We start from the raw sequence: 23,366 nt of genomic DNA on the forward strand, positions 1-23,366 counted from the left end.
GCAACCATAAATTCATTCTCTAGGTCTGTGAGTCTGTTTCTGTTTTGTAAACAAGTTCTTTGAATCATTTCTTTTTAGATTCCACATGTAAGGGATGGCATTGGATAAAGTGAAATTTATTTTTTTTAAACAAACTTTCTGGTGTGATAGTCAAGTGAAGATTTTTTTTTTAATAGTCCCAGAGGGGCCCTTTATAAACATGTTGACTTTTATTTATTTATTTTTGAACTTTTTATTTTGTGTTGGGATATAGGCAATTAACAATGTTGTGATAGTTTCAGGTGAACGGTAAAGGGGCTTCAGCCATACATATACATATATCCATTCTCCCCCAAACTCCCCTTCCATCCAGGATGGCATAACATTGAGCAGAGTTCCCGTGTGAGTTTTGGTGCAACTGCCCCAGAAAGGGAGGGGGAGATGTTATAAAGCCTTCAGAAACTTTTACTTTCAAAACTTGTAGAGCATGTTTATGTTAATGTGCTTTGGAGGGATCTTCAGACAACAACAAGGTCAGAGCAACTTCTTAGCGACAGCCATCCTGTAAGGGAGAGACTGAGCCAGCAGCAGAGGTGACTGTATAACATGTGAGTTTATGTATCAGCAACACAGAGGATAGTTAATCAAAGACTAGACCAGTTCAGTTTTCTAGTTCAGCATAAGCCAGGGAAAGAAGGGCATTTGAATATACTTATTTTTAGAAAGATGATATGACAACATTAAAGAAAAATTTGAAAAAAGTACCCTAATCTCAGAAGCCTTTTTTTTTTTTCATTTATTTTTATTAGTTGGAGGCTAATGACTTCACAACATTTCAGTGGGTTTTGTCGTACATTGACATGAATCAGCCTTGGAGTAGAAGCCTTATACAGATATGTTCATTTCTGTGACTTTCCACTCCTTTAGTAATATAGTGATATACCATTTAGAATCCACCTGCAAAGCGGGTTCAGTCTCTTGGTTGGGAAGACCCCCTGGAGAAGGAAATGGCAACCCACTCAAGTATTCTTGCTTGGAGAATCCCATGGACAGAGGAGCCTGGCAGGCTACAGACCATAGAGCTGAAAAGAGTTGGATATGACTGAGCGACTAAGCATATGCACATACCATTTTAAGGTTGGTGTGTCCCCATGACAAAGCAAAGCATATTTTTGTAAATTAAAATTTGAAAATAGAGACCACCCAACTTTAAAAGACATCTCCTACTTGGGCCTGTTATGTAAAAAGATTACAATAAAAATATTAAGTTGTTTGACATGAAAAGGTTGGTCTGATATGACGGGGACTTTGCTTGTCCTTGGGGAGGATTGATTGTCGTAAGTACAAACTCGTGATTCAGATTTACAGATGTTTAACCTCACAAACTCAAGTCTAGATATAAGAAATTATTGTATTTCCCAGGACTTTTAGTGTAATTTGGAGTATGAAGAGCTGCTTTTCAAAATGGATTCATCTCTGATGTGTTAATATTTTTGACGGTGTATTCTTAGGCAACTGCTATGAGTCACTAGCATTGAGTTTCTCTGACAGTTTTCACGTGGTAATCAGAGTAATGTATTTTCTTAGCTGACTCATTGGAAAAGACCTTGATGCTGGGAAGGATTGAGGGCAGGAAAAGAAGGGGGTGACAGAGGATGAGATGGTTGGATGGCATCACCTACTCAATGGATATGAGTTTGAGCAAATTCGGGAGATAGTGAAGGATGGGGAAGCCTGGCATGCTGCAGTCCATGGGACCATAGAGTCGGATACGACTAAATGCCTGAACAACAATGTTTTCTTGGCAAATCCTGATCCAGTAGACCTTTAGATGCTAGGGTATTTCCAAGATAGGGAGGGCCTTGATAAAGTCATAGAGAAGTGATGGGGAGCCTGTTCGCATCTCTTCTTGGCCACAGTTTTTTTTTTTTAATATAAATTTATTTATTTTTAATTGGAGGCTAATTACTTTACAGTATTGTAGTGGTTTTGCCATACATTGACATGGATCCACCACGAGTGTACATGTATTCCCCGTCCTGAACCCCCCTCCCACCTCCCTCCCCATCCCATCCCTCTGGGTCTTCCCAGTGCACCAGCCCTGAGCACCCTGTCTCATGCATCGAACCTGGACTGGAGATTCGTTTCACGTATGATAACATACATGTTTCAATGCCATTCTCCCAAATCATCCCACCCTCGCCCTTTCTCACAGAGTCCAAAAGATTGTTCTATACATCTGTGTCTCTTCTACTGTTTGGCATATAGGGTTACTGTTACCATCTTTCTAAATTCCATATATAAGCGTTAGTATACTGTATTGGTGTTTTTCTTTCTGACTTACTTCACTCTGTACAATAGGCTCCAGTTTCATCCACCTCATTAGAACTGATTCAAATGTATTCTTTTTAATGGCTGAGTAATATTCCATTGTGTATATGTGCCACAGCTTTCTTATCCATTCATCTGCTGATGGACGTCTAGGTTGGCCACATTTTATTATTATTATTGTTATTATTTTTACACATTTTGGCCTTTCCGTGCAGCATGTGGGATCTTAGTCCCTGGCCAGGGATCAAACCTGTGCCCCCTGCACTGGAACTGTGGAGTCTTAACCACTGGACCGCTGGGGAAGTTGTCAGCCACATTTTAAAGCTGAACCATTGGTTGGCTCAGTCCTCTCCCATCATTCACTTCCTCTGCGTCACCTTTTCTGGTGCCTCAAAAGTAGTGCCACAGAAGCCACTTATGTATCCTCCCCACCCTTGCCCTAGTTCAGAACCAGTTCTCCCCGAGACAGGACAGGCACTGTGTCAGGTCCCCTACTCTCTGCTTAGCACCATCATTTTCCTAAACCTGAGACGTGAGGACTCTTGGAGGCCCCCGCCCCGTGCCCTGGTTCTCTCTTGTTATCAGCCCAGGTTTCATGCTTCAGCGACTGCTCAGCTCCTACACGCTCTTCTTCTCCATCCTGTGTGCACAGTGACCTGGCCTGACTGTCAGCTTTGGTGCCTGTTAGCTTGTCTTGTTCTTGCCAAGCCTTCTCCCCAGAGCCAGGATAGGTAACCTAAGCTCTGCTTCCAGGGGTGGGTAGCATAAGCTCTGCTTTGCCCTGGAGAAATGTTATCATGTCATTCTGAAATCTTTCTTGACCCTGGATGTACAGCTGCTGTTCTCCACCCACATGCTGAGTAGCCTCCTGCAATCTTTCCTTTTAAAAAATTTTTATCTATTTATTTGTTTGTTTATTTTTGTCTGTGCTGGGTCTTTGTGGTGGCGCACAGGCTTTCTCTAATTGCAGAGAGTGGGGGCTACTCTCTAGTTGTGGTGCCAAGGCTTCTGCTTGTGGTGTCTTGTTGCATCTAGAAGGCTCTAGAGCCCCGAGGGCTTCAGTAGCTGTGGTGCATGTGGGCTTAGTTGCCCCACAACATATGGGATCTTAGTTCCTGTTCCAGGGATCTAACCCATGTCCCCTGCATTGGCAGGTGGATTCTTAACCGCTAGACCATCAGGGAAGTCCCGCTGCAATCTTCTCTTTAACTGCCTTGATGGAGCTTTGTTTCAGCCACTGATGTTCATTCCATTGTGTCCAGCCCATGTTCCTTTGCAGACCGGGTCTGTTTCAGGCAACCATCCTAACCTGAGACATATCTGGGACATGCTCTGAGACATATCTGTGGTATCCTTAACCCCTTTCCTTCCTGCTGAGAGACTCCATCTGTCTGATATTGAGTTCTGAGATGTAACAAGATGGGCCCACTGCTTCTGAACCATTTGTGGATTTTTGTCTTGAGATATTGAGTCTCTCCGAGTTCTTTCCATTTCTGCATTACCTGTTCAGAACTGTGACGGAGACAGCTTATAGCACATGCAGAAAGCTTTTATTAATTGAATGCATGACTGATTGAATGAATGAATGAATGAACAACCCATTGAGGATCATTCAGCTGAAAAATTCAATGCTCAGGTAGGATTTTAGCCAGCAGTCACTCACAGTAGACAGTGGAAGAGCTGGGATTCAAAACAACTTCTGCTTGGCTTCAATGCCCATAGGAAAATGCCAAAAGTGACAGCTAATTTATGTAGTGGAAGAAATACTCATAATTTTCTTCCTAGCTAGGGAATGTTTCAACAGCTCAAGAGGATGCATTGATAGGTTTTAACCTTTTTACATGGCTTCTGGTTTTATTGATTGCGTCTTGGAGCATTGACTGTGAACTATTGGACTTCTGTGCTATCGGTGATTATGTTGGAGGAATGCAGTTGCTTCATGTATGAGTGACTCACGCAGTGTGTGACGCTTCTGTGATGGCAGTGAAAGAAAGGGTTCTCTTGAGAGAAGCATGGGAGGAGAACAGCACCCAGTGGGGTTCGAGACTTTCTTAGTTTATGGTTATGTTGTAACACGCGGCAAACATGCCCCCAAACAAGAATTCTGATGTTTTGTTATCATATCTCAGGGCAGACCTGGAACAAGGATGTTTCTTTTATCCTAAGAAGGTCTTAGGAAGGAGTTTGGAAGCTCCTGTATAAGCCCCAGTGCTTGAGATACTCTCTGCAGAGGCTTGGAATCTGTTCTTTTTTTAATTTGGCTGCACCGTGTCTTAGTTGCAGCATGTGGGATCTTCGTTGGGGAATGAAATTAAAAAGATGCTTGCTCCTTGAAGGAAAGCTATGACAAACCTAGACAGCACATTAAAAAGCAGAGACATCACTTTGCTGACAAAAGTCCGTATAGTCAAAGCTATGGTTTTTCCAATAATCATGTACGGCTATGAGAGTTGGATCAAAGAATTGATACTTTCGAACTGTGATGCTGGAGAAGACTCTTGATAGTCCCTTGGACAACAAGGGGATCGAACTAGTCAATCCTAAAGGAAATCAAACTTGAATATTTATTGGAAGGACTGAAGCTGAAGCTCCAATAGTTTGGCTACCTGTTACAAAAAAGCCAACTTATTGGAAAAGACCCTGCTCATTGGAAAAGACCCTGATGCTGGGAAAAATTGAAGGCAAAAGGAGAAGGGGGAGGCAGAGAATGAGATGGTTAGATGGATAGCATCACCAACTCAACAGACATGAGTTTGAGCCAGCTCTAGGAGAGAGTGAAGGATAGGGAAGCCTAGCGCACTGCAGTTCATGGGGTTGCAAAGAGTCGGACATGGCTTAGCAACTGAGCAACAACAACAATGCAGGATCTTTTAGTTGTGGCATGTGGGATCTAGTTTCCTGACCAGGATTTGAACCTGGGTCCTCTGCATTGAGAGTGTGGCATCTTAACCACTGGACCACCAGGGAAGTCCCTCATAATCTGTTCTGCATGAGTGTGTGTGTGTTTGTGTGTATTGAGATTCTGTTTTGTTTTTCATTTTGGTACAGAATGCCAGACATCCTTCTGGCAGTCAGAAGAATGTTTTTGAATGCATAAAATGAAATGTATAAGATTACATAATATATAACAATCTTTATTGAAATCCAGCAGCATCACGATGTAGTAGGTCTAGTAACTGTTGTAATTTTGTAGTGGAGGGTACAAATGATATGAGAAAAAGTCAGCAGCTATGTGATATGATAGGAAAACACCTGGGATTTCTGGCAAATTCCGAGATGTTTCTAATATTTCTGTGGTTTGTGCTCTATATTATAACAGAAGGAAACCCAAGATACAGGTTTGTGTGTGGGGGAAGATGATTGTTTCCAACCCAAGTTCGAAATGCCCTGGTGAAGAACCCCTTCTCTTTGGGTGGGAGAACAAACTGGCTGTAAAGCCCCCACCACAAACCCAGTCTCCCAGGCCTCCTCACAGGTGGCAGAGGGACCCATCAGGCAACTACTGTGTGACAGCTGAACCAGATTCATCACGCCATCTCTTTATGCATCATTTTTTTTTCTGTGTCACTGAACCAGATATGTTGGCTCCATCTTTACCCAGAGGTTAAACGTAGTGATCTATGTCAAATAAAATATGTCACATGCCTTCAGGTCCTTAGAAGCAAAGTTAGTATTTAGCAGGTGTAATTTCATCTAGATAAATGTAGGGAAAATTAAATGGGAGAGATTAGTTTTCATTATTCATGATTCTATCTTTGCCCAGTTTTTTTCTTTGATGCCCTTCCTAATAAATATTGCTTCATGATGATCTTTTCCAGGATCTTAATGAAAACAAAGTAGCTCATCTCAATTATTCCTTTATTAAAATGTGGTTTGTTATCACATTATTATTAATAATTAAAAATTTCTTTGTTAGTTGAAAGATACTGGAAAAAACCCAATAAAGCCAATAAAAGGGAAAAAAGAATCACTTTCAATTCCTCAACTCTTTTGGGGAGTTACTTAAAAAAAAATGAATGTTATCCTATTCTCTGAACCTCTGCTCCACAAGATAAATAGAGTTTATAGTGAGGGTTTAAAAAATTTTTTTTCAACTTTTTCTAGCCTAGTTGCTATGTGTATGTGTGCATGTGGGTGTGCATTTGTGTTTCTGTATGTATGTGTGTTTTATTGGTCACTGGCATCAGCTGTGGTAACTCTAGTGCTTTCTATCTGGGTTGCTTCTCCATTCCCTTTCTTTTGCAAGACCAGTATTTCTAGAAATGGTTCTTCTATTCCACATGGTCCTTGGGGTTGGCCATGGAGCACTGCTCACCTTTGATATAAAGAGATGAAAATTGAGACCTGAGCATGACTGGCTGTTGGGATTGACCAGTGAGGAATAGAGATTTGTAGGGCATTAATCCAGGTTGGTTCACTTTCAACAGTCTTTCAACACCTGCTTCCATTTCCTTTGGTATTGAGTTTGGAATGCTAAAATTTCCCAGATCTCTTTGCAGTGGGGGTGTGGGATATGATGTTATTCAGCCAGTGAAAAGGAAACGAGAAATCTGCAGAGGGTTTAGGGGAACCTTTGTTTTCCTGATACAAGTGCTGTTTCTTTCTTCTCCGCCTGTCCCCAGAGATGCATTAGCTTGAGCACCAGTTGCCACATTGGGAGCACAAGACAGGCTGGAGAGAACTGCATAGCTTTGAATGGAGGCCAGTAGATACCTACTCTGGACACTTACTGTGATGTGCACAAAAACCTCAAAACTTTTATTGTGCTGAGTTCAGTTCAGTTCAGTCGCTCAGTCGTGTCTGACTTTTTGCGACCCCATGAACTGCAGCAGCCAGGCCTCCCTGTCCATCACCAACACCCACAGTCCACCCAAACCCATGTCCATTGAATCGGTGATGCCATCCAACCATCTCATCCCCTGTCATCCCCTTCTCCTCCTGCTCTCAATCTTTCCCAGCATCAGGGTCTTTTCAAATGAGTCAGCTCTTTGCATCAGGTGGCCAAAATATTGGAGTTTCAGCTTCAACATCAGTCCTTCCAATGAACACTCAGGACTGATCTCCTTTAGGATGGACTGGTTGGATCTCCTTGCAGTCCAAGGGACTCTGAAGAGTTTTCCCCAACACCACAGTTCAAAAGCATCAATTCTTCTGCACTCAGCTTTCCTTATAGTCCAACTCTCACATTCATACCTGACTACTGGAAAAACCATAGCCTTGACTAGACAGACCTTTGTTGACAAAGTAATGTCTCTGCTTTTTAATATGCTGTCTAGGTTGGTCATAACTTTCCTTCCAAGGAGTGTCTTTTAAGTTCATGGCTGCAATCACCATCTGCAGTGATTTTGGAGCCCCCCAAAATAAAGTGAGCCGCTGTTTCCACTGTTTCCCCATCTATTTCTGTTACCTGCCTCTAAATGCAAACCTTGACTGATTCAACATGTGTTTTGAGCTGGAGTTGTCAGGTCCATCTTGGACTTTCCTTTGGGAGCTGAAGGGGGAGACAGCTTGTTTCTCTGGGGTTGCTTGTTTGGATGGATGGGAGTCCCAGCTTCCAAGGGGCCACTTCAGCTACCCTGAGAAAGGGTTCATCTGAAGAATGAAGCTGAGGAACGACAAGCCCAGGAGAGTAACACAGGCCTAATGCATCTTTTGAGTTCCTGGATGCAGTTTCGTCTGAAGCCAGGAGCTCCCGATTTATGATAACAAATTTCCTTCTTGCCTGGTGTGATTTTTTCTTTTTTTTTCTTTTGTGATGAACCAGTTTTACTTTTTTTTTTAAATTTAAATTTACTTTTTTTTTAAATTGGAGGATCATTGCTTTACAATGTTATGTTGGTTTCTGCCATGCAACAATGTGAATCAGCCTTAAGTATACAGATGTCCCCTCCCTCCTGAAGCTTGCTCCCACCCCCATCCTATTCTGCACCTCCTGGTTGTCACAGGGCGCTGGGTTGGGCTCCCTGTGTTGTTTAGCGACTTCCCACCGGCTATCTATTTCACACATGGCGGTGTTTATATGTCAGGGCTGCTTTCTCAATTTGCCCCAACCTCTCCTTCCCCTGCTGTGTCTGCAAGTCTGTTCCCTGGATGGGTGTTAGTCATGTTTCTCTCACTTGCAGCTGACAGACTTCTGACTAACTGGGTCTACAACTTCTTCATTGTCCTACACCCACATGACTTGCCTCCATTCCAGAGATGCCCATGGTTAGTTTAATATGTGTTTTCCAGTTTCTTCTAATTTCTCCACATCCTCACTAACACTTGTCATTATTACTAGTTTTAATAATAGCTGTCTGAATGGATGTGAGTAGTATTTTATACTATCTTAATCAGCATCTCTAATTTACAAGTAATTTTTAAAAAACTCAAAGGTACTAAACTAGAGTGGATTTGACATAATTTCTTTAGTAATATCGGCTTCATCTATCTGCATTCTTGGGTGCTTTCTTGGGACTTCCCAGGTAGCTCAGTGGTAAAGAATCCGCGTGCCAATGCAGGAGATGCGGATTTGATTCTGCAGGGTCGGAAAGTTCCTCTGGAGGAGGAAGTGGCAACCCACTCCAGTATTCTTTTCTGGAGAATCCCATGGACAGAGGAGACTGGTGGGCTGTAGTCCATGGGGTCGCAGAGTTGGACCAGACCAAGTTTGTACGCAAGTGTTTTCCTGAGTGGAAGAGTAAAGGGGTAGAAGTGTATCGTGTGCCAGGAATTAAGTATAACCTGTACATTCAGTAATCTGACCATGTCCATTTCATGTGCAGGTAAACATTTTGCCAGATGGTAGTGAAGCAGATGAATAAAGCAAGATCTCTTATAGTCTATTGTATGTTTACAGATGTGGGAAATTTTTTTTGCTAATAATGCTGTTAATAGAATTTGATATATGAAATGGCTAACTATTTCCAAGATTTAGCAAAAAATTTACATTGGATGTGACTTTTTTTGTGTGTGGTTTGGATAGTTCTGAATCCTTTTAAAAATATTTTTATTTTTTACTGAAGTATTTACAATGTGTTAATTACTGTTATATAGCAACGTGATTCAGTTTTTATATATATATATATATATATACATTCTTTTAAAAAATATTCTTTTCCATTATAGTATATTGAACTATATTGAAACTATATAGTACTTTCAGTGAACTATATAAATAAACTACATTTTAATAAACTATATATAGGACTATATAGTTCTCTGTGCCATACATTAGGACCTTGTTATTTTTCCATTCTCTGTATAAAAGCTTACATCTGCTAACCCCAACCCCCAACTGCACCCCCCCCCCCCAACCCCTGCTCCCTTGGCAGTCACAAGTCTGTCCTTTCAGAGAAGGCAATGGCAACCCACTCCAGTACTTGCCTGGAAAATCCCATGGACGGAGGAGCCTGGTAGGCTGCAGTCCATGGGGTCATGAAGAGTCGGACACGACTGAAGCGACTTAGCAGCAGCAGCAGCAGTCTATCCTTTATGGACATAAGTGTTTATACTCCTTCTCAGAGTCCTTGAATCATGTGCTTCTTCTGAAGGAGTCCCCTTCTCTGATGCTGTCACCTCTTGTGGCTCCCTTGCTTTCTGAGCTGAGGCCCTGGATCCGTCTGGCATTCACAGTTCCAATGCTGAGCTCCACCTGCAGGAAATGAGCCTTTACTTCTGCGTTTGGGCACTCAGGGCATGGGATCCAGCCTCCTGAGCAGGTGCTGAGAGGCTGGATGTGGGTTCTGAGAACCTTTGATCAAGGGGCCCTGGAGATAGGGAATGGGGTAAATAAGCTCTCCTTTTCCTCTGCCCTGGACTGCTCCAGGGTGCTTACTTCTTGTAGTTAATTACTGAGAAACCCCAATGCCCAGTGAACACTTGACTGAGTGACCCACTGTGTCTCTGCAGATTGTAGCAAAGTGATAGGTGGCTTGCAACTTCCAAGGAAAGTACCAGCACTTTAATCCTTGCTTTGAGGTCTGCTTCCTAGGGAATTTGGGCTAAGACAGAACTCCATGTATATTTTGTGTTGAATTGTTCTGAACTAGTAGACCTTAATAGCTATGGATGATTATTGGCCATTAAACCCATGAAAAGATGCTCACATCATAGAGAAATGCAAATCAAAACTACAGTGAGGTATCACCTCACACTGGTCAGAATGGCCATCATCAAATCTACAAACAATAAATGTTGGAGAGGATGTGGAGGAAAGGGAACCGTCTTGCACTGTTGGTGGGAATGTAAATTGATACAATCACTATGGAGAACAGTATGGAGATTCCTTAAAAAACTAAGAATAAAACTACCATATGACCCAGCAATCCCATTACTGAATGTATACCCTGAGGAGACCATAATTGAGAAAGACACATATCCCCCAGTGTTCATAGCAGCACTATTTGAGTAGCCAAGACATGAAAGCAATCTAGATGTCCGTCTACAGAGGAGTGGATAAAGAAGATGTGGTACATATATACAATGGGATACTACTCAGCCATGAAAAGAATGAATTTGAGTCAGTTCTTGTGAAGTGGCTGAACCTAGAGCCTGTTAAACAGATGTAATAGGTCAGAAAGAGAAAAACAAATATCATATAGTAAAGCATATCTGTGGAATCTAGAAAAATGGTATTGATGAACCTATTTGCAGGGAAGGAATGGAGATGGAGATGTAGAGAACGGACTTGTGGACACAGTGGGAGAAGAGAGAGTGGTACAAATGGAGAAAGTAGCATCGACATATACACACTACCATGTGTAAAACAGATAGCTGGTGAGAAGTTGGTATATTAATACAGCACAGGGAGCCCAGCCTGGCATTCTGTGATGAACTAGAGGGCTGAGATGGGGGGAAGAGGTGGGAGGCCCAAGAGGGAGATGATTTATGTATAATTATGGCTGATTTGTGTTGTTGTATGGCAGAAACCAACATAATGTAAAGCAATTTTCCTCCAATTAGACAATGAATTAAAAAAAAAAACTATGGATGATTATAAGACTTGATGAATTCTGTTATTTCCAAAAATGCCTTTTCTAAAAGCAGTTCAAATTAAGGTCCCATTTCTCTTTGGCCTTAAGCTATGATTATTGAAGTGTACTGATTATTAAAAATATAAGGTCACTACTTCTTTCATCATATATGATTATCTTTTCCTGATCACACATGTAATACATGTTCATTGCAGATATATCAGAAAATAAGTGAGAAAAATATAGTCAGTAATCACGATGCAGGGAGTACAGTTGGTTGATATCTTTCTAGCTTCTTTTCTATGTCTATGTATATGTATGTGTATATATGTGTATACTTTCTATGTATATGTATGTGTATACTTATGCATACTTATGTGCATTGTGATTCCTGACTATATTTTTCTTGTTTGTACATATTTTTTTCTTTTTTTTACAAAAACAATACCAAAAAATCCTTTCTCTTTTGGAGCCAGTGTTTTGGACTCAATATTTCCATGTTACTAGTTCTACAGTGTCATTCTTTTTCCTGGCTACATAATAGCCCATTGTTGTTATGATATGCTCTAAAATTACTTTAAGTAGGCCATTGTGAGAATCACATATGGAATCATACACTTAAAAGTTCTTAGTAAGCTGTAAACCACTATACTAATGATAATATATTGTAAATGATAATAATTATTCTTATTTGCTGAATTAGAAAGTTGAAAACCTTTTGTTTGTGGTTTTGTTTTTCTGCCTAATCTGTTATTTTAGCCTTTGTCTTTTTGGAGTTATCTATTCAGAAGAGGTTGAAATAATACCGAGTGAGGGAAACTTTTTCTGCTGCAGGACACTGGAATTGAATTCTGCTGCCCTGAAGAAAACTCAAGAAGGATATTATGTGAATTTAAGTCATCTCATCTCTTTGGAGGGCTGGTAAGGCTGATTCAGAAATCAGCTCACTCTGTATAACTTTATGCATGCTCATCATTTTACATTCTAAATACAAAATACATGACCACTACATGCTGTTAGTGGGCACATGTGCAGTGTAATTTAGACATGTCAACCCTTTCTGACACCACCTAATGATTTTTGCTGTGCAAAGAATAATGTCACCTTGAGGGGCTGTAATAACGAGCAGTTTCTTTATCAATAATAGATAGAACTAGTCAGTGCCAAGGTCCAAATTGTTGGGTAAATTGGGTCCAGGTCCCTAGTGGTCACTGGTGTTTCTCCATGATTATCTGAGAATAGTTTCACTTTCTGGATGAGTGGAAAGCTGAGTAGGTAATTTTTGAATACCTCCTAAGGGATACCCTTTGTCTGGTAGCGAAGTCTTGGGTTGGGATAGGAATTGGTAGAACGTTGAGATTGCATGTTAGAGTAATCTTTAGTGAAAGAAGTTGTTGAACATTTGTATCTTTGTATCACTCAGAAGGAAGCTAGGGCACACACACACAAGCCAAATGATCCAGGAAGCTGTTTTGGTTGGCGGCTGAAGGCAAGGTTTATTATGCTCAAGTGTTTGACTATGGTGTTCATGATAATTCAAGATATTTTCCCACCTTGAAGATCCTTTGGGGGTTTTACCTGAGTCAGAAAAGTCTGAGTAAAAGGAACAAAGCGTTTTCCTCGAGTAAAAACTTCTGAATTTGGCCCAGAGAAATATTGGTCTCTAGCAATCTAGAAAGATTGGTCTCTAGCAGAGCATTCTTTTTTTCAGGCAGGGTTAATAAGGAGTAATGTTTTATTTATAATATTAGTGAGAGAAAATACAGAGAATTCTGTTGCTTCAGGAATCTGCCTGAAGAATCTGAGAGGATCCTTCCTGTTTCTGGGAAGGATACTGTTCATTGTTGTGGTCCAAGGAGGTTTAGGAATACATCCTAGGGTGGTTTGGGCTCCCTCAATTTCCAGGCTGCTCAAGAAATGGTCTCACTGCCACCTCATATCTCATTTCTACCCCTTCCCCCACCTCACCCTAGTTAAATTATATATTGGAGAAATATGTGTTTAATGGCAATTAATTATCTAGAATTTTATTGTTAAAAAACATATAATAGTCTCAAGTCAATTTGCAATGTAGGGATAAAGAAAAGGAATCATGAAACTGACACAGATTGTTCAAGTATTTTTAGTAGTCCTGATTAGAGTTTTGGATTCTATTCCTATTGCCTGTCAAAACACAAATCTGCCTCCTGTGGTGCTTAGCATAATGTTTGCTTTTCTTATTTATCAATTAAGCACTTTTATATTTGCCTTATTAGAAGACTTTTGTTGAGGAGGGGTAGCTTTTTATTTATTGATGGTTAACACATTGGACTTGACTCTGGATCTGCTTCATCCCAGAAAATAGATTTTAATGATGATTTGTGTCTATTCTTTGGGGATATTTGACCCAGTTTTCATTAGCAGAGCTGCCCTGTGCTCAATTCCAGTAGCTGTTTTTAAGTGATTTCCTCATCCTCCTTTTCTTCTATGAGTCTTGGAGAATGCCATGTCCCTGCTGTGTGACGTCACTCAGCCGTTAGCATGCATCATTGAAGTGTCAGGGCCAGGAGAGCTCGAGAGGGGATTTAAAGGGAGGAGGTCAGCTCTGTCATCGTTGTCTGTTACATTTCATTCAGTGAACTCCCCATATTATTTCCAGAGACTTCACCATCTTTCTCTGTTCCTACTTTGGCTTTTATACATTTGTTATCTGTTTGGGTCAATTTGTGGACTGGTAATAACCCTACCAAGAACCTACTCTTCAGGAGATACAAAAGAAAGACATTCATTTCCCAGTTTGTTTTCCCCTCAAGGAGGTATAGATAAGAATTGTCATAGCACAAAATTATAAATAATGTCAGTCCATTATTGGGGAACAATTAAATATACTAATTTATCCATACATTGAAATACTGTAGTGTGAATTTTTTTTTCATTTATTTTTATTAGTTGGAGGCTAATTACTTCACAACATTGCAGTGGGTTTTGTCATACATTGACATGAATCAACCATGGAGTTACATGTATTCCCCATCCCAATCCCCCCTCCCACCTCCCTCTCCACCCGATTCCTCTGGGTCTTCCCAGTGCACCAGGCCCGAGCACTTGTCTCATGCATCCAACCTGGGCTGGTGATCTGTTTCACCCTAGATAATATACATGTTTCGATGCTGTTCTCTCGAAACATCCCACCCTCGCCTTCTCCCACAGAGTCCACAAGTCTGTTCTGTACATCTGTGTCTCTTTTTCTGTTTTGCATATAGGGTTATCATTACCATCTTTCTAAATTCCATATATATGTGTTAGTATACTGTAATGGTCTTTATCTTTCTGGTTTACTTCACTCTGTATAATGGGCTCCAGTTTCATCCATCTCAGAACTGATTCAAATGAATTCTTTTTTAACGGCTGAGTAATATTCCACGGTGTATGTACCACAGCTTCCTTATCCATTCATCTGCTGATGGGCATCTAGGTTGCTTCCATGTCCTGGCTATTATAAACAGTGCTGCAATGAACATTGGGGTGCATGAGTCTCTTTCAGATCTGGTTTCTTTGGTGTGTATGCCCAGAAGTGGTATTGCTGGGTCATATGGCAGTTCTATTTCCAGTTTTTTAAGAAATCTCCACACTGTTTTCCATAGTGGCTGTACTAGTTTGCATTCCCACCAACATTTTTTTTAACGCAGTAAGTTTATATATACAGACATGATCTTCTACAGTTTTTGTAAGGTGAAAATATCATGTTTCAGAATGTTACTTGAAAGATGATGACATTTAGATAGGAATGATATCATCATATTATTGGATTCATTTTCTTTGTGACTTATTTTTTATGTTAGGTGTAATTTCATATTTTGCTTAATTTTTGCATGTGTATTCTGAAACCAATTTGGTCTTGTATCAGTTAGTTTTTGCTGTGTAATGGAGAGTTCCAAAACAACTCCAGAAACATAGAAGCTTAAAGCAGTGGTTTTGTTGACTGGATAGTTCTCCTTCTTCCCTCACTGTGCACATTCTGCCCCTATTTTGCTATTGATCAAGGAGATCTAAGGTAGATTCAAGAAAGGTGCTCTTGGGAAAAGAGCATACTTTATCAGTGATATATCTGTGCTTTACTTAATTATGATTAGTATCAGGCCAAGCACATAGTAGTTGCTTAAGAATATTTGTTAAAGTTAAAAATAATACTTAATTTTTGTGGACTGCTTCTGTATGCTGGGCACTATTTTAAGTGTTTTCTACGCAGTAATTCATTTAACAAATAAATGAATATTTTGAAAGATAACAGAAGAAATGCTTCTGAATTGACAGACATCAATTTGATCCATGTTTTATTGACATTTCTGAACATGCTCAAACTCATTTTTGAATTTAGTAGGAAATATTTACTAAATGCAGGTACTTACCATAATAAAAATTTCACTCTCAATTTCTGTGCTTGCAGCAGGTGTTTAAATAATGTTTCCAGGGATCTGAAGAATCAGAAAATAAATTTCCATTTCTCCTTTTATCATGTTTGATTGAGTGGTTGGATGTTTGGATGTTTGGAAGTTGTTATTATAAACCAAAATTATTAGTCTTATTAGTATTTTCTTACATATGCTTGAGAATGGGTATTACAGTTTTAAACCACAAAAGCTTGTATAATAATAAACTCTGGGTGGACTGTTTTGTGCTGCATCATACTATTTTCCCTGATAACCTCAGTTGCAGGGAGGAAATGACTGTCCTTAATACTATAAAAGTGACTAATAAGCATTAATAAACAACATGGCAGTGCTTTATATATCTTTGTCCTAGTTCAGGGCCTTACACTTAGGATCTCAGTAAGTGAGCATTGAATTCAATAATTTGGAAACAGGCAAAAAATTCATTCATATTCTCATCAATAAACACTTCCACTATTAGCATTTATGGGTATTTTATTCTGGATTTTTTTTCTCCCAAAGATAATGAAGATGTTTCCATGGGTTATTATTCTAATCTTTGTAACCATCATTTCAACATTTTTAAAAAATGGAAATGTCCTCCTGTCTTTTTTTCTCATTATAACAGGAAATAAATATGAAATTCAAACCTTAAGAAACACATTAAGTGCAAATGAAAATTCTTTATCACTTCACTTCTCAGAGATAACATGTTTAACAGTTTTATCCATTATTTGAAAACGTGCTTATAATTCCATTTAGTATATTTACTTACCTAAGTAATTTACTTAGGTTTTATTATTCGATATATAAGATTTTTCTTCTAATTTTTGCTATAAAAATAATACTCTAATGAATATCTTTGCAGACAAAGCTTTTCCTATTTTTATTTCTTTAAAGAATTGTATAGAATAAGATTAAATCATGGAAATGGTAAAGTTACTGTAAAAATGTCAAAACTTGCAAAATTTATTTTGGAATTACTGGGTCAAAAGCTATGAATGAACTTAAGGCCTTTGAAGAACATTTTCAAATTGCTTTCAAAATGGTTGTGCCAAAATACATCATCAATGATACTGAAATGTTGACACCTGGTATAAAAGTACCAGGTTAACATATATATTCAGTTCAGTTCAGTCGCTCAGTCGTGTCCGACTCTTTGCGACCCCATGAATCGCAGCACGCCAGGCCTCCCTGTCCATCACCAACTCATAATATATTACCATATGTAAAATAAGGACTTCCCTGGTGGCTCAGCTGGTAAAGAACCCACTTGCTAATGCAGGAGACACAAGAGACCACGGGTTCAATCCCTGGGTCTGGAAGATCCCCTGGAGAAGGAAATGGCAACCCATTTCAGTACTCTTGCCTGGAGAATCCCACGGATAGAGGAGCCTGGTAGGCTACAATCCACAGGGTCACAAAGAGTTGGACATGACTGAACATGCATAGACACACACACACACATACATGTAAAATAGATAGCTGGTGGACAGGGGTGGGATCACGTGGGAGGTGGGAGGGAAGTTCAGGAGGGAGGAGACATATGTGTACCTGTGGCTGATTCATGTTCATGTGTGGCAGGAACCAACACAGCGTAGTAAAGCAACTATCCTCCAATTAGAAATAAATTTTAAAAAATATATAAGTAATAACAACACAAAAGTGACAAGTGAAGTGAAGTGTTAGTTGCTCAATCGTGCCCGATGCTTTGCAACCGCATGGACTGAAGCCCACCAGGCTTCCCTGTCCATGGGATTTTCCAGCAAGGATACTGGAGTGGGCTGCCATTTCCTTCTCCAGGGGATCTTTCTGACCCAGGAATTGAACCTGGGTCTCCTGCACTGCCAGATTCTTTACCAACTGAGCTATGAGGGAAGTTAAGTGATAGGATTGAACATAAATAGAATAGAATTGAACATAAAAAAAATTAAAAAAATAACAGATACACAACATGATGTCTGTAGAGAATGTTATCATTCAACAAAGCACTCGCTAATTTCATGAGAAAAATAGCACTTTCCTATGGTTTTATTTTGTATTTCTTTAATTTCTACTGTAATGTTTCTTCATGTTTGTTTATTTGTTCTATCTTCTTTTGGGGATTGTCTGTTTATAAAATTGTCAGAGTTGTGGGTCTCTCCTTGGTGTATATATGAATCCTATATGTTGTAACAAAAACAATAATTTGTCTGCTGAATAAGTTAAATTTGTTCTCAGTTACAGTTTAGTTTGGCTGCTCAGTTATGTCTGACTCTTTGTGACCCCGTGGACCACAGCACACCAGGCCTTCCTGTCCATCATCAACTCCTGGAGTTTACTCAAACTCATGTCCATTGAGTCGGTGATGCCATCCAACCATCTCATCCTCTCTCATCCCCTTCTCCTCCTGCCTTCAATTTTTCTCAGCATCAGGGTCTTTTCTAATGAGTCAGTTCTTCACATCAGGTGGTCAAAGGATTGGAGTTTCAGCTTCAGCATCAGTCTTTCCAATGAATATTCAGGACTGATTTCCTTTAGGATTGACTGGTGTGATCTCCTTGCAGTCCAAGGGGGCTCTCAAGAGTCTTCTCCAACACCACAGTTCAAAAGCATCAATTCTTTGGCTTTCAGCTCTCTTTCTAGTCCAACTCTCATATCCATACACTCATACCAGTTGTTATGAATTGGTCCCCAAATTAGACAGGAGTAATTTATTTGAATCTTGGCATGTGTGCCTTTTGTTTACTTACATATGTATTAAATGATTTTAACTACCTGATTTTGTAGTTGACAGGATATATTTATTGAGAGCTCACATGTATCAAGCTCAGTAACTTACTAGTGACATCTCTTTTATACATTTTTTGATATTCTTACTTGCTTACTCTTTCAGATGAATTTTAAAATAAAGTATCCTCTACAATCCTGTTGAAACTAAAGGCAAATATAAATTTTGATATTTTTATAATGATTTTACCATTCTCATTACTTATCTCATTCTGTAAATATTTATTTTTATGGTATGCATATTTCTCATGGATAATTTCTCTTTAAAATTTTTGCTATTTTTATAGTAAATAAGATATACTTAAAAATTATATTATCTAAATGGACTACTATATAGAAATACTATTGACTTAAAGAAATATTTATATTTGGCCATTTTTCTAAACTCTTTTCTTAGTTCTTCTAGATTTTAGAATTCTTTATTTAAATATTATCTTCAAATAGTGGTAATTTTATAATTTTCTTTGCAGCATTCATAGCTTTTATTATAAATAGCATGAAATACAAGTAGTAGAAAGTGTCATTGTTTTGTACTTAATTTTGTTTTATTTTATTTTTTTCATTTATTTTTATTAGTTGGAGGCTAATTACTTTACAATATTATAGTGGTTTTTGCCATACATTGACATGAATCAGCCATAGATTTACATGTGTTCCCCATCCTGATCCCCCCTCCTGCCTTGTTTTGTACTTAATTTTAATGTTATACCTGTAGAATTTATTTATTGACTGTGAGGCTGGTTATTGGTTTGATTTTAAAAATAGCTTCCATTTATTGGGTACATATCATGTACCTGGAAATGTGTTATGTATGCATGAGGTTTAGTGGTGTTCTTTGACCCTGGGTCTATTTAATTTCAGAGTTTTTCCTCTTCTTCGTCCTGTTTTAAAGCTATTAACAAAGTCAGGAATGGAAGTTAATTCCATCAACTCCCTTTTTGGCATCTGGGTGTTTTATTTACTGATGTAATGATGTTACGAATGAATATTTGATCCTTTGTATAAAATGATATCCTTCTTTATTTGAAAAAGGATTTTAGTAGCTCTCAAGTATTTAGATATCAGGGTAAAAAAAAAGATGACAAGTTGAGGCAAATGATTAAATGGAAAACTATCTTATGGATTTTATTTGGCTTTTTATTAGGACATATCTTATTAATAAATTTTGCACCACTGGGCCATTCTTACTTTCCCTGTTTAATTCTGTTTGGTTACCTTAGATACTATTTTATTGAATTAAATCTGCTAATACTTTATTTATAATTTCACTTGTATTCTTGAGTGAAAATTTGTGACGTCTCCTCTCTTCTTCCCTTTCTTCCCTCTCCTTCCTATCCTCATTTCCTTAAAAAATTTTTTTGTATTGTCTTTGTGGGGTTTTGGTATTAGGGCTATATTTGTTTTTCTAGAACCTATTAGGTTCTTTTCCATTTCTTCTTTGTGTTCTGGAGCTAAGTCCATTTATTTACTACAACACACTCTCTGCTCCTAAAATTTTGCAAGTCTTTGCTTGTAAAAGAATGTGATCTGGGAATACAAGCATTCCAGTACATAAGACAAGAAATTAAGTGTGTGAAGACAGTATATATATATATATATATATATATTCCTCGCAAGTGTCTACCCTTCTTTATAAGTAAATTTCTCTTCTCAAATAAGAATAATAACAAGGACCTCTGTACTTTGAGATTAATCCATGTTTTAAACTGGAATTTTCCTGCTGTAATAATTACATTTGCTGGTCCATCAGTTCAAACTTGATGATCTGTTGACATTAGTGGTCCCTGAAAAGCTTCTTGATGGCTTATTATTGTTTCTGCTCCGCCAAGGCAACAAATCCACTTATTTTCTTCTTTGTTGTCATCTTGCTGAGAGCATTGCGTTGTAATGACTACCAGGGCTTCCCCAAAGGGCACGGAGTCCTTCTCTTCTTTCTCCTTTGAGAGAAAGCATGGTGCAGTCCTGAGAGCGGGGGCCGCTCTGGAGCAGCCACTCTTCTTAATGACAGTTGCCTTTTCTAAGCCTCATCTTTGTCAGCTATAAAGTGGGAACATCAATACAACTTAAGCCACTGGTTTTATGAGAAAATGCTTTTAAAGTGCTGAACATAGATTCTGAAACATTGTAAATACTTAATAAATGGTAGCTCTTCTTATGTGATTCTTGGTATTTATTGCTGCTTTTGTTATTCCACCAACAATGTCAAAATATTTTCAACATGTAAAAAAGGTAAAAAGAGTAACATTCTTATTTTAAAAATATGCTTTTTTTGAAATGTAATTTACCTACAATAAAATGCTTCCATAAATGTTGACAAGTGCGTGCACAGTCAAATACAGACCATTTCCACCGCCCAAGTGATTCCATGTGCTTTTTTCCTAATCAGTCCCCAGCTCCCAGCTCCAGCTCCAGGCAGCCACTGATCTGCTTTGTATCATTATAGATTAAATTTGTCTTTTGTAGAGTTTTATGAAATTGAAATTATGTGGTAGGAACTCCTTTGTATTCTTTTTTTCACACTCAGCATGTTGTTTTAGAGATTCAACTACATCGTTGCATGGAGCAGTTTTTAAAAAAAATTGCAATTCGTTTGTTCCTAGTTTTTGGGTATTATGAATAAAGCTGCTATAAACATTCATATAACAGTTTTATAAACATCTTTTTATTTTACTGATTTTTATTGGAGCATAGTTGATTAACAATGTTGTGTTAGTTTCAGATGTACAGCAAAGTGATTCAATTATACATACACATGTATCTATTCTTTTTCAAATTCTTTTCCCATGTAGCTTGTTACATAGTATTGAGTAGGGTTCCCTGTGCTGTACAGTAGATCCTGGTTGCTTATCCATTTTAAAAAAGGACATGTTTTCTTTTGAATGATACTTGGGGGAGGAATATTCCTGAGTCACATGGTAAATGCAGGTTGAATTTTCTAAAAAGCTGTCAAATTATCAAAGTGGCCATATTGTTTTACATTTTCACCAGCAATGTCTGAGAGTTCCCGTTGTTCCACATCGTCACAAATATTTGATATTGTCAGTTTTTAAAATTTTAGCTATGAGTAAGGAAGTCAAAGAGGAGAGTGAAAAAGTTGGCTTAAAGCTCAACATTCAGAAAACTAAGATCATGGTATCTGGTCCCATCACTTCACGGCAAATAGATGGGTAAACAGTGGAAACAGTGGCTGACTTTATTTTTTTGGGCTCCAAAATCACTGCAGATGGTGATTTCAGCCATGAAATTAAAAGACACTTACTCCTTGGAAGGAAAGTTATGACCGACCTGGACAGCATATTAAAAAGCAGAGACATTACTTTGTCAACAAAGGTCCATCTAGTCAAGGCTATGGTTTTTCCAGTAGCATGTATGGATGTGAGAGTTGGACTATAAAGAAAACTGAGTACCGAAGAAGTGATGCTTTTGAACTGTGGTGTTGGAGAAGACTCTTGAGAGTCCCTTGGATTGCAAGGAGATCCAACCAGTCCATCCTAAAGGAGATCAGTCCTGGGTGTTCATTGGAAGGACTGATGCTGAAGCTGAAACTCCAATATTTTGGCGACCCAATATAAAGAGCTGACTCATTTGAAAAGACCCTGATGTTGAGAAAGAATGAAGGCAGGAGGAGAAGGGGACGACAGAGGATGAGATGGCTGGATTGGATCACTGACTCAATGGACATGAGTTTGGGTAAACTCCGGGAACTGGTGAGGGACAGGGAGGCCTGGCGTGCTGAGGTTCATGTGGCTGCAAAGAGTTGGACACAACTGAGTGAATGAACTGAACTGAACTGAACTGAAGGAAGTAGTGGCATCTCATTGTGGTTTAAATGCATTTTCTTTAGGAATAAAGATGTGGAGCATCTTTACATATGCTTTTTGGCATTCCTTGCATCTCCTTTTTCAAAATTTCTGTTCAGATATTTTGCCCTCTTAACTGGATTATTTGTCTTCTTTTTATTGAATTATAAAAGTTTCTACAAATTCTGGAAACAAGTTCAGTGTCAGATAAATATATGCACTTTGAATATTTTCTTCTGGCAGTCATATGGTTTGGTTTTCATATTTAGGCTTATGATTATTTTCAAATTAATTTTTGTGAATAGTGAGGTGGGGATCAAGGTCTATCTCTTTTCCCATGTGACTATCCTATGGTTCTGTTACCATTTTTTATTGAACATATAGATGGATCATATATTAATATGTTTCTGTTTCTTTTCATTGATCTATATGTCTTTTTTTAAAATACCAAACCATTCTCTTTTGATTACATTAAGTCTTTATACTCTTTAAATCATGTAGTGTGGGTTCTTTGTTTTTCTTTTTCAAAATTGCTTTGACTATTTTAGGTTCTTTACATTTCCATATACATTTTAGAATCAGTCTGTCAATTTCTACAGTAAAGTCTGCTGGGATTTTGATTGATATTATGAAGCATCTATAGACTAATTTGGTGATAATTGACATCTTATCATATTGATACAGATTATATGTCTCCTTTTATTTAGGTTTATTTCTTCAGGAATGTTTTGTTGTTTTCAGTATAAAGCCTTGCATACATTAAAAAAGTTGTCCTAAAAAAAAGAAAGTTGTCCTAAGTAATGTTGTTTTTTTATCCTATTATAAATGACATTGTTTTTTTAACTTCAATTTCTAATTACTTATTCCTGGAATTTAGGAATACAGTTGATTTTTGAGTCTTGCCCTTGCATCCTGTACCTTCTTTTACACTCTCATTTCTAGTATCTTTTGTCTAGACAAAAGATTTCCTTAGGGTTTTCTATGTACATGAGCATATCATATCCACTAATAAAGACAATTTTACTTCTTTTTCCCAATCTGTATGCCTTTTGTTTCCTTCTTTTACCTGTTACATTGGCTAGGACTTTTAGCAAAATGTTGAATATGAGTGGTAAGAAAAAGAA

General features: G+C 38.4%; 1 non-coding gene across 1 annotated transcript; it reads right to left on the reverse strand.

Annotated features, from left to right (window-relative positions):
• Positions 1–5,204: 5,204 nt before the first annotated feature.
• TRNAE-CUC (transfer RNA glutamic acid (anticodon CUC)) lies at positions 5,205–5,277 on the reverse strand. Its single transcript has one exon. It is a non-coding gene; the product is annotated as a tRNA-Glu (tRNA).
• Between the last annotated feature and the right edge of the window lie 18,089 nt (positions 5,278–23,366).

This window comes from Odocoileus virginianus, chromosome 29 (genome assembly GCF_023699985.2).
Source record: "Odocoileus virginianus isolate 20LAN1187 ecotype Illinois chromosome 29, Ovbor_1.2, whole genome shotgun sequence".
Lineage (NCBI taxonomy): Eukaryota > Metazoa > Chordata > Mammalia > Artiodactyla > Cervidae > Odocoileus > Odocoileus virginianus.